Here is an 11,006-nt window from a genome sequence, read left to right as displayed (position 1 = left end):
TTCGTCTTAATCTGTAATTTAGTTTTTTTTTGGGCCCTCAGCCCCAGTATAATACCAAAAAAACGATAGATTAAAAAATTATTAACCAAAAAAAGATTGATAAAAAAAATATAAAAATTGAAATTAGAGAAAATGTTAGTAAAAGAATATTTAAATGTGTACTTTCATGGGAAATAATTTCTATCTCTATATATTTTTTAACATTACGATTTTTAACATTTAACATTAGTCGTATAGTCTAGGTGTACTCTTTTTTTCTACATGATCTAACCGCTCTTTTTTCTACATATTTTAATTGTAGAGCCCTTCCAAAAAGAAGTCTTGCTTCGAAAATAGGCATTTCAAAATAAACATATGTTCACCTAAAAAAAGAGAGAGAAACAAAAATAAAGAAAACATGTTTCAAAAGCTAAGCAAAAGCAATCTCTCTTGAATAATCCATCAATCCACACAATCAAATTGCATAAACTCTTTTAACTAGAAAGTTCACAACTAAATGGTTATTTAAATCTTAAAACTCATGTTTCAAAAGCTAAGCAAAAGCAATCTCTCTTGAATAATCCATCAATCCACACAATCAAATTGCATAAACTCTTTTAACTAGAAAGTTCACAACTAAATGGTTATTTAAATCTTAAAACTCGGTATTTGACTGCTGATTTGGCAATTTCTCCTTTATTTTTGTATTTTTTATTCAACACTTTATTTATATTTTTAATTTTTTTATATGTATTTTGTCCCAATTTTCAAATCACATGTTATTGAAAAATGATATTTTGACGTGAATTCTGATATGACCTTATTAGTCAATGAAAATGTATACGTAGACAATTCAAACCAACCAACCTTTTAAACAACTCTAATTAATAAATATTTATTTTATATTTTAAAAAATTAAGAATTGAATGACCACTAATCAATATTTATCCTAATTTTATTTTCATTCACTCCCTAAAATCCCTAATCTCTCTCTCTCCCAAGCCCCACGCTGCCCTCTCTCCAATTCGTTCGTCGCGCCTCCACCATAACCCCCACGCTGCGCCGTCCTCTCGCTAAAGACCGCAACTGCTTCGTTCGTCGTGCCTCCATCTTAATCTCCACCTTAATTTATTTGCAGTTCCATATTTTAATATGATTTGTGTAAGCTAATTTGCATAACAGCATACTCATATTAACTTCTTAGATTAGAACAATCGAAAAGCATTGCACTGTGCTTGTATCCAAAATCCAAGATTCTGAACTTTATGTTCGAGTTGATTCTGTATTTGCTTTGCGTTCTTTCATCGAAGCTTGCAAAGGTGGTACCTTTTTTTTTCCTTTTTAGTTTCAGTACTTCATTCTATGTGGTTGATATTATTTATACTTAATCTATTTTTCTATGTTGTTGCAGATTTTAATAAAATCCGTTCTATTCTTCCTCAGCTCCTTGATGGTATGTGTCTGAAAATTTTGTCTTTAATATTAATTTGTCTTACTGAACAAGCAGTGCTGAATTGAATTTTTTATAAAATTTTTCAAACTCATAGATGAGGTTGAGAATGAGAACCTTGTATTTACTTTGGAGACAGTTATGGACAAACTTTGGAAAGAAACGGCACTAAAAGACATACCCATAAAATATTTCAACATCAACATATACTAATCCAACAAAAATCATGTAAAAATGATAATTAACATACTTAACATGAACAAAATGAATTAAACTAAAAAACATGAACAAGTATTCATATAATATGAACAATGGAACATAACATAAAAACAAATTTAACTTAAAGACCTAAACACAGTATAGCCGGAGATTCTAATTTCATCGATTGAAATCCATGTGATACTATACTTATAACAAGATCATGCAAGATACATAAATAAGTACTAATCAAGAAGGTCACTCACTAGCAGATTCACAGCAGTGGGACTTGCTAGTTACTCGACGACGCAGGTAGACATCAGCCGCAGCGTGTGTTGAGGCAAAGCAATGGGAGCTGCCGTCGGGGGTATGCTGGATGGATGGATGCATCTTTAAAGGGGGGCCGACGGCGACATGCAGCAGAGGCGGCAGCACTAGGGCAACTGCGCAGAGGAACTCGCGAGGGTTGCTGTCTGGCAGTCCGGCGGCATTGACTACCGTTGATGGCGGCGACCGTCGAAGACTGCACAGAGGAGAGGTTGCGTGGCGCTAAAGGGGAAGAGTTGGGGGATGTGGCTGCACGATAAAAGTGTGGTCATTTAGGTTTACAATAGTAAATGAGTGACATTAGAATTAATCCAAGTTAATTTGGTAAGTGGCTTTTTGAATGAAATGGACTTTGGGATCCAACCAATGAAAGTTGGCAAAAGTTAGCAGGACCACTGTTGTTGACATAGCAGAATTATTTTCTGAATTCAATTGATTGAATTCAATGTCACACCTTTTAGTTCAGTGAGATTAACAATTCTCTCTCCATTCTTTGTTTTGATATCTTTTTTCTCCAAAATCCAAAAATTCAGTATGGGTGTTGTTGGTGGTGTGTGGTTGTCGTTGGGGATGGTTACTGTCTCTCTGTCTATCCTCTGTTCAATGTACCCATCTTATCGGTGTGTTCGTCTCACTTTTTCACCCATGCATCTGTTTTAGGTTCCTCAACCGCACAATCTTCGATTGTCTAATCCGTCGTTGTTGGTATGTTGTAAGATTTTTCTCCTATTGTTATATGTCTTGAGTGTTTCGTTTCATTATTTTGTTTTCCTCATTGTTTTTATGAGATATTTTTTGTTGTATCAGGCTGTATTATTAAGCCACTAATTTCTTTATATTTTTTCTGGGTTCTTACATGTCGATTCACCTGATATTGTAGCTGAGCTGATGGAGATCGGATCTGAAGAGGCCAAAGCTTTTTTATTCTGGTAAGTGCTATCGGTGTTTGCACAGATCGCACTGAGACCATTTGTTATGCGTTCACGGTATTTCATGATTCATTCTTTCATTCTATTTTTTAGATTTGGTTATAGTTGCTTCATGCCTTTTGGTATTAGCAGAAGGCAGCAGTATAGGAACTCTTTGGGGTTTCCTTCTTTCCCAAGTACAACACCAAGTCTGAAATTGACCGAAAGAAATGAATGCCTTAGCGAGCCTAACGTCCGTTGGAGGGATTTTAAGGCTCGTGTTAAGTCTATTTCTCCAGCTTTTGATAAGAGAAGTAGTGATACAGAAATCATTCGCATTGATCAATCGGAAAATACTAATAGCACTTCTATCCAGCTTGACGGTCTCGAGCCTCCTTTGCGCCGCCTTCTTCATAGAAGCCGCCGGGTTGACCCCAAAGGCCGAATTCTATGGTAGAGAATTGAATAATAAATTGAGCCATGAGAGACCTTATTAAGTATTGCAAAAGAAAGGGCCTGCTGATAGAGCTGGGCGGGGAGGCGTGACTAGTTATCAGGTCAGAGAGAGGCCTGGCCCGTAAACTGGCCCCTTCCAAATTAAAAACCCTTATTTCATAAGGATTTTTTACGTGGGATATGCCGATGACTTACTACTGGGAATCGTGGGTTCCGTAGAGCTTCTCATAGAAATACAAAAATGTATTGCGCACTTCCTACAATCCGGCCTAAACCTTTGGGTAGGCTCTGCAGGATCAACAACAATAACTGCACGGAGTACGGTAGAATTCCCTGGTACGGTCATTTGGGAAGTCCCTCCGAGGACGACTCCCAAACAATTCTTGCGAGAGCTGGAGAAGCGTCTACGGGTAAAGCACCGTATCCATATAACTGTTTGCCACCTACGCTCTGTCATCCATTCCAAGTTTAGGAACCTAGAGAATAGTATCCCGATCCAACAGCTGACGAAGGGGATGAGCGAAACAGAGAATCTACTGGACGGAGTTCCACTAGCGGAGACTCTTGGAACTGCTAGAGTAAGAAGCCCCCAAGTAAGCGTATTCTGGGGGACCTTCCAACACATCTGGCAAGGATCAAGGGGGATCTCATTGCATAGCTCAGGTCGGAGCAACGCGCCATCGGATGTTCAAGACGCAGTCGCACGATCGGGCATGAGTGTCCGGAGGTTGTCATTGTATACTCCTGCGGTTCGGAAGGTGGCAGGGGGAGGGCACTGGGCGGGATCTATCAGTTACGAATTCCCCATACAAATAGAGGTGCCTATCAAAAAAGATACTGCGAAGGCTTCGGGATCGAGGTATCATTAGCCGAAGAAGAGCCAGGCCAATCCACGTGGCCTGCTTAACGAACGTCAGCGACAGAGACATCTTAAATTAGTCTGTCGGCATCCCGATAAGTCCTTTGTCCTACTACAGGTGCCGCGACAACCTTTACCAAGTCCGAATGATTATCGACCACCAGATCCGCTGGTCTGCAATATTCACCTTAGCCCACAAGCACAAATCCTCAGCGCGGAATATAATCCCCAAGTACTCCAAAGACTCAAATATAATAAATCAAGAAGGTGGTAAGACCCTTGCAGAGTTCCCCAACAGCATAGAGCTTGGGAAGCATGGACCCGATCAAGATCCGAACAGCAAGGAGCACTCCACTACAAGTCTAGTCGTTTTTTTTTCTATTAGTTTAGTTGCGATGCGGACAGACATTTACTTATGAGATTAGTTGAGTAGGCTTGCGTTAGTTGTCTGCAAAAAGATAGCTAGTTTTGGGGCTTTCGACATAAATCAAAAAGCCTATCCGGCTTGGCTTCGCTATCACTCATGACTTGTATTGTAGTCTGCCTGGAATGCCTTTGTAGTCTTTGTAATGCTAATGCTTTCTTCCTTCATTCATTTTCTTTTAGTTGCGGCAGCTTCCGCGCCAGCAAGATACAGATGGCGAAGCCAAAGCAATACTAAACAAGCGAAAAAAGCCCTTTCTATTCTATTAGTAAAGCCGAACCTTATTGAAAACTAAAGGCTAACGAGCAAAAAAACGGGAACATTGGTTCGAGGACCCGTTGGTCAAAGGAAAGGGGGGATCCTTCTTCCGGAGCGAAGCCGTATGATGCGAGTGTCTCACGTACGGTTCTTTTGAGAAGGATGTGATACCACCACCTATCAAGCCCGACGAGCGGTCCACAGAGCTGCATCCCTACTCACCTAGTCCATGCACATCACTCTCTCCAGGAGGTTGGCCGCCTATCCTAGATCTTCGCAGTTTCAAAGAGGATCCCGGGCTTGATCTTGTTTAGTATCAAGGTTTCTGTTTCTTTTGCTATATATATGGGTCCGCCCGGTTTAATATCAAAGTAATTCTGTTTCTTTTTCTATATATATGGGTCTGCGCAGCATTTCCACAATATCGTTATGATCAATTAATGGGACTTGGCCAGAAAGTGTTCTTGCCTCTATCATTAGCTCGGGTAGTCGCCGTTTCTGGTGTTTCAGTCACCTTTCCATGACTCCCTTAATTATGTGCTAGGAATTTCTCTCTTACTTGAGTAATAGGAAGCAGGCTAGTCCCCGAAAATGTCCGTTCACCTATCGTTGGGGATCAAAATCTTACTTGCTAAAACAGTACTTGTAGGATTGCATTTTCAAAACTTTTAGAGAAAGAGAGGAACCAGAAGCTATACATTCACCAATCACTATCCTTGCGGCTTCTATCTTTCTTGCTCTATCTATTAGACAACTACCACTGAATCTTCTGCATTCATAGAGTGATTTGCATAAAAAGAGGTGATGGGTACTCTTCTTATACCATGCTTACTGAATAAAGGAATAAACCATGTGTACTTCATGCCAAACAAACCTAAATACCCTTCAACAAACCTGAATACCCTTCTTTCCAGCATTCAGTCATTAACCATAGAACCATAGCTATAGCCTGCTTGCCACTTGCAAAGAAAGAGCTTTTTAGAGTAAAGTCAGGCAGTAAAACACAGACATGGCATGCAGAGAATCCGTTTTTACAACTGATTTTGTCAGACCTTATTCTGTAACAGCTCCTGAATGCTTTGCCTCCTCACTCCATATCAGCTAAAGCATAAGGGAGCGATCCCTACCATCCATATTACGATGGCTCTGGCTAACAATCTTAATCGCCTTCTCCTGCTCATCCACGGCCCTATCCTCTCGTATTCCCCCGTCTCTTACTCGCTCCTACTCCTATTCCCTACATATACTTACTCTTTGATTGCTGACTGGCTATTGCTAAGAAGAGAAGGCCATGAGAAGTAGGTTCTAGTGGCTGACACAATGGTTACCGTAGAACAACCAAGTCCTGTGTCTATTCTTCATCCTGCATTCTACAGGTAAGACCCACCATCTCCAGTGAGAAAGAGATCAAACATCTCAGATGATTTAGGTATTCAACTTTTATTTCATCATGGATAATCTTAAGTTCATTGTCAGACTAATTATTCAAGCTAATACCCTTGGTGGCATTACAACAACTCAAGAAAAAAGTTCGAGTTACATTTTAATTCTCTTCAAATTTTCTCATACAGGTGAAGAAGTTCTAAGTGCCGATGAAGACAGTGAGGCGAACTCTGTTAATCTTTCCTTTATCGAACAAAACAAAAGCTAACTTCATCATTCATGAAGAGACTCGAATACACGGAATTTCATTCAAATTATTCAAGATATCAAATCAAAATGATGAGAAACTCACCAATTTCAGTGACAATAAATGACCATAAATATATAGCAGAAATCCTGCTAGCATCAGGTATTTTTTGGCGGACACACCTCAAGCAAGATTTCTCATTCAACAGGTTACTTGATTAACCCAAAGTTATTCTTTGCATTAGAATAAATGAAAACAAGGGTTATGCTGTGGTGCTGAAACAAAATTTTTTCAGCATCTATTGAAATGAGGTGGTGATAAAGAGAGTTAGACACGTGTTAGTGTTGTTGTTGCAGGAGCAGACACAAACGCAGAGTAACACAGTGGTACAGGAATTTTGTTGGAAGTATTTGTTAATAGTTTAATGAAGATAATTTTTTTATTGGTTTTTGTTATCATTAGACATGGACATGCTTATTTTATTTTATAGTTGAACCCAGTTATTTGAAAAATGAATAATTGATAAAAAATTATTTTGGGCCATAATAATAATAATAATAATAATAATAATAATAATAATAATAATAATATTATTATTATTATTATTAGTTGGACCCAGTTATTTGAAAAATAAATCATTGATAAAAAAAATTATTTTGGGCCATCATAATAATAATAATAATAATAATAATAATATTTGGATATGACATGATATTTAGAACATGTAGGAGTAGTTATTTGTAGTTTTGTACATAAAAATCAAATAGGATCACGATAATGTTATCATAGTAATAATGAATTAAAATTATAAATTCCAGTAAAATAAATAATAATAATAATAATAATAATAATAATAATAATAATAATAATAATTAAATTCTAAATCCTTCTATTATTTTATTTTTTTTTACAAATTTATTAAACCTTAAAACATAATTTCTTAATTAAGAAATTATTTTTATTGTAAAAAATAAATCACATAATTTAAGTATATATATGAAAGTATAAAATAAAATAAATAAAATTAATTAAAAAAATAAATAAATTGAGAAAAATATGTTCAAAAAATCATAAACCCTAACTGCTAAATTCTAATCCCTAAATTCTCAACAACAAACTCTAAACCTTAACCCCCAATCCAAAATCCCTAAATCCTAACTCAAATCTTATACCATAAATTTTAAACTACAAATCTAAATAAAAAATACTAAATAAATAACCTTTAACCATAAATTGCTAATTCATAAATTCTAAAGCATAAATCACACTTTCTATTCTATTAACAATAAATATTAATTTCTTAACTCTAAATCCTAAATAATATCATACATAATAAAATATTAATAAAAATATTTTGTATCACTTTTTTAAATAAAAATACTAGAACTTTAATATTTATTGTATATAATCTTTTAAATTAAAAAATTTATTTTTGCTAGTATTTTGTGATTTGATAATTTTAATATTTTCTTTTTTTATAAAAAAATTGAAGAGCATAATAATACAAAGTAATTAATGAGTCATTCAAAGTTTAAAAGAATAGTAAATTTTTAAGAAAATAAAACTAAAAGAAGAATATATATAGGATTTAAAAACAACGATAATTCATATTAATAAATTGATTGAAGGCTAAAATTATATATATGTCCTGAATAAAAATTAGTTATATGTCTATTCTATGTTAATGTATGTTATTCTATTCACATAATTTAATTTGCATGGCCAAAAAAAAAAAAGAATGCAATATATGAAAATTATAGGTGTACATCTATAAATGATTTTATGACTACTAGCTAAACAATAGAAGAAGATTTTAGATTAACTTCAATATTATTTAATAAATCCTTTGAAACAAAATTATCCTCACATAAAAATTAGAAACTCGTTTACTCATTACAATATTAGATTTGACATTTTGAAATATTAGGTTTTAGTAGAAATTTTTTAATTTAAAAGATTGTATACAATAAATATTAAAATTTTAGTATTTTTAATTAAAAAAGTGATACAAAATATCTTTATTAATATTTTACTATGTATGATATTATTTAGAATTTAGGGTTAAGAAATTAGTGTTTATTGTTGATAAAATAGAAAGTGTGATTTATAATTTTGAATTTATGAGTTAGCATTTATAGTTAAAGGTTATTTATTTAGTATTTTTTATTTAGGTTTGTAGTTTAGTGTTTATGGTATAAAATTTGAGTTAGGATTTAGAGATTTTGGATTGAGGGTTAAAGCTTAGAGTTTGTTGTCGAAAATTTAGGGAGTTTAGGATTTAGCAACTAGAGTTTATAATTTTTCGAACACATTTTTTTTAATTTGTTTATTATTTTTTTATTAACTTTCTTTATTTTATTTTAGACTTTTATATATATACTTAAATTATGTGATTTATCTTTTATAATAAAATTAATTTCTTAATTAGAAATTTGTGTTTTAAGGTTTAATGAATTTGTAAAAAAAAAAAGATAAAATAATAGAAGAATTTAAGATTTTATTATTATTATTATTATTATTATTATTTATTTTACTGAAATTTATAATTTTAATTCATTATTACTATGATAGTATTATCGTGGTCCTATTTAATTTTCATATACAAAACTACAAATAACTACTACATGCTCTAAATATCATGCCATATCCAAATATTATTATTATTATTATTATTATTATTATTGATTAATGGTTCAATTTTGGAATAACTTATCCAGCTACAAAATGAAAATAGCATGTTCATGTCCAATGACAACAAAAACCAATAAAAAAGGTTATCTTTATTTAATTATTAATAACTACTTAATATTTCCAATACAATTCCTGCTACTACTGCTGTTCTGTAATTTGTGTCTCCTCCTGCAACAATAATACCAATACGTGTCCAACTCTCCTTGTCACCACCTCATTTCAGGTGTTAAAAAAATTTTGTTTCAGCACCGTAGCACTCGCCATGAAAACAAACAAGAAGGATTTTAACAGTGGCAAGATTATTAGTCCAGAGCAAATGCAAAGAAAACTCATAATTTGATGTGGTTAATGACATTCTTGTTCAAACATCATTTTTGGAGGGTTCTTATACTCAGTGTCGCCTAACATACCAGCTACCAGGTAGAAACCTACAGGGGAAGCAGCTTTTGGACGAGGTATGCACAGAAATAGGCCAGTTACAACATCAGAAAAAGAATCATAACTGCCCATTGAGGATGAGAATTTGACAAGTCTCTTATGGGGGGCAGATTTGAATTTGATGCATCACCCAAATGTTGTGTTGGATATAGTCATATAGAGAGGTTGATCTTTAAAGATTTGATAACTTAAGTTGTTAGAGGAGAATTAGCAAACAGTGCTGGTAAAGGATTTGAGTTTCACCCTTGTTCATGAGTTCATAAATACATGCAGAAATAAAAGATTATGCATATCAGTATCTAGTAAACATTTTGAACCAAGTTGATAGAGTCTAACCTCTTTGCTTCCATCAAATAAATTTGGCAAACCTTTAATTCCGCATAATATCCAGGGTGTTTCCAATTGCTCACACAATAACATGAACCTCGGAGATATCTATTCCACTCTTAAAGCCTTACTACAAATCGAAGCTAAAATGTTATTCTTAACAAACTCATCCTAGATACATGAGCAGCCCCGCAACCAACGTCCTGAGAAATCATTCTGCCTCCCAACAAACATGCTACCTGATTGAGATTTCACATACTCAGGAGGCAAACAACAAAAAGTATTCCGACCTAAAATTGGCCAGGGACCAGACGTGGCCTTAAACGTGTACTCTCAACGTGTAAAAAATGGTCCCAGTTAATAAAATATGCATTAATAACAAAATAGAACAAATGTACATAGTATTCATAGTTTACCAATATTGCAAACGAATTTCTCTAGGATAATTTGAACATTATAGAACATGTTTACTCTGTAGAGAACAGAATCTTGCGGTGTAGGAAGAACTTTTTCTTTTCCTTGACGGTTTTAAACAAATGGTAGAACCATTTCCATAAAGATCCTGCCAGCCAATAAAAGATTAACAAAAATTCATCTATATTAATAAGTTAATTTTAGCATATGCATAACTAAAATCAATTTGACACCATTATCTATTAATATCTAGAAACTACACGACACATTATATCACATTATGTATACATGAAAATAAATTATAGGTTTTTTGTCCTAATATTAGAAAATACCACTAAAATTTAATTTGACGCTAACGTTTTCAATTATATTTTCAAGTGTGATAAAATTATCCCTAAAATTTTAAATTTTATCCCTATCATTTTACGGGAAATTATCATTCAGTATAATTTTGAGACAAATCTGAAAAGACAAAATTAAATATAACTAAACAATTTAATTAATTAAGAATTAAAAGTATACTATACCTAAATTATATAATCTAAAGAAAAAATTTAGTTATAAATTGAAATGTATGTCTCATGGCCAGTCCCAAATGGTAAAGGCGGCGACGCCGCTCCACAAGGCAATGGAATATGAGACAGCCC

At 33.8% G+C, this 11,006-nt stretch overlaps 1 long non-coding RNA gene and 1 pseudogene across 1 annotated transcript; one reads left to right on the top strand and one right to left on the bottom strand.

The window, feature by feature from the left end:
* Positions 1 to 3,068: 3,068 nt before the first annotated feature.
* Positions 3,069 to 4,953, top strand: LOC112785744 (uncharacterized; annotated as a pseudogene).
* Positions 4,954 to 9,254: 4,301 nt separating this feature from the next.
* On the bottom strand, positions 9,255 to 10,754 carry LOC140183304 (uncharacterized). The gene is made up of 2 exons (XR_011879258.1): positions 10,362 to 10,754; positions 9,255 to 10,184 (listed from the first exon to the last, which is right to left on the bottom strand). It is a non-coding gene; the product is annotated as an uncharacterized lncRNA (long non-coding RNA).
* Positions 10,755 to 11,006: the final 252 nt, after the last annotated feature.

Source organism: Arachis hypogaea, chromosome 20 (assembly GCF_003086295.3).
Source record: "Arachis hypogaea cultivar Tifrunner chromosome 20, arahy.Tifrunner.gnm2.J5K5, whole genome shotgun sequence".
NCBI lineage: Eukaryota > Viridiplantae > Streptophyta > Magnoliopsida > Fabales > Fabaceae > Arachis > Arachis hypogaea.
Note: the sequence above shows the minus strand (reverse complement) of the source record. Positions and strands in the feature narration are given on the sequence as shown.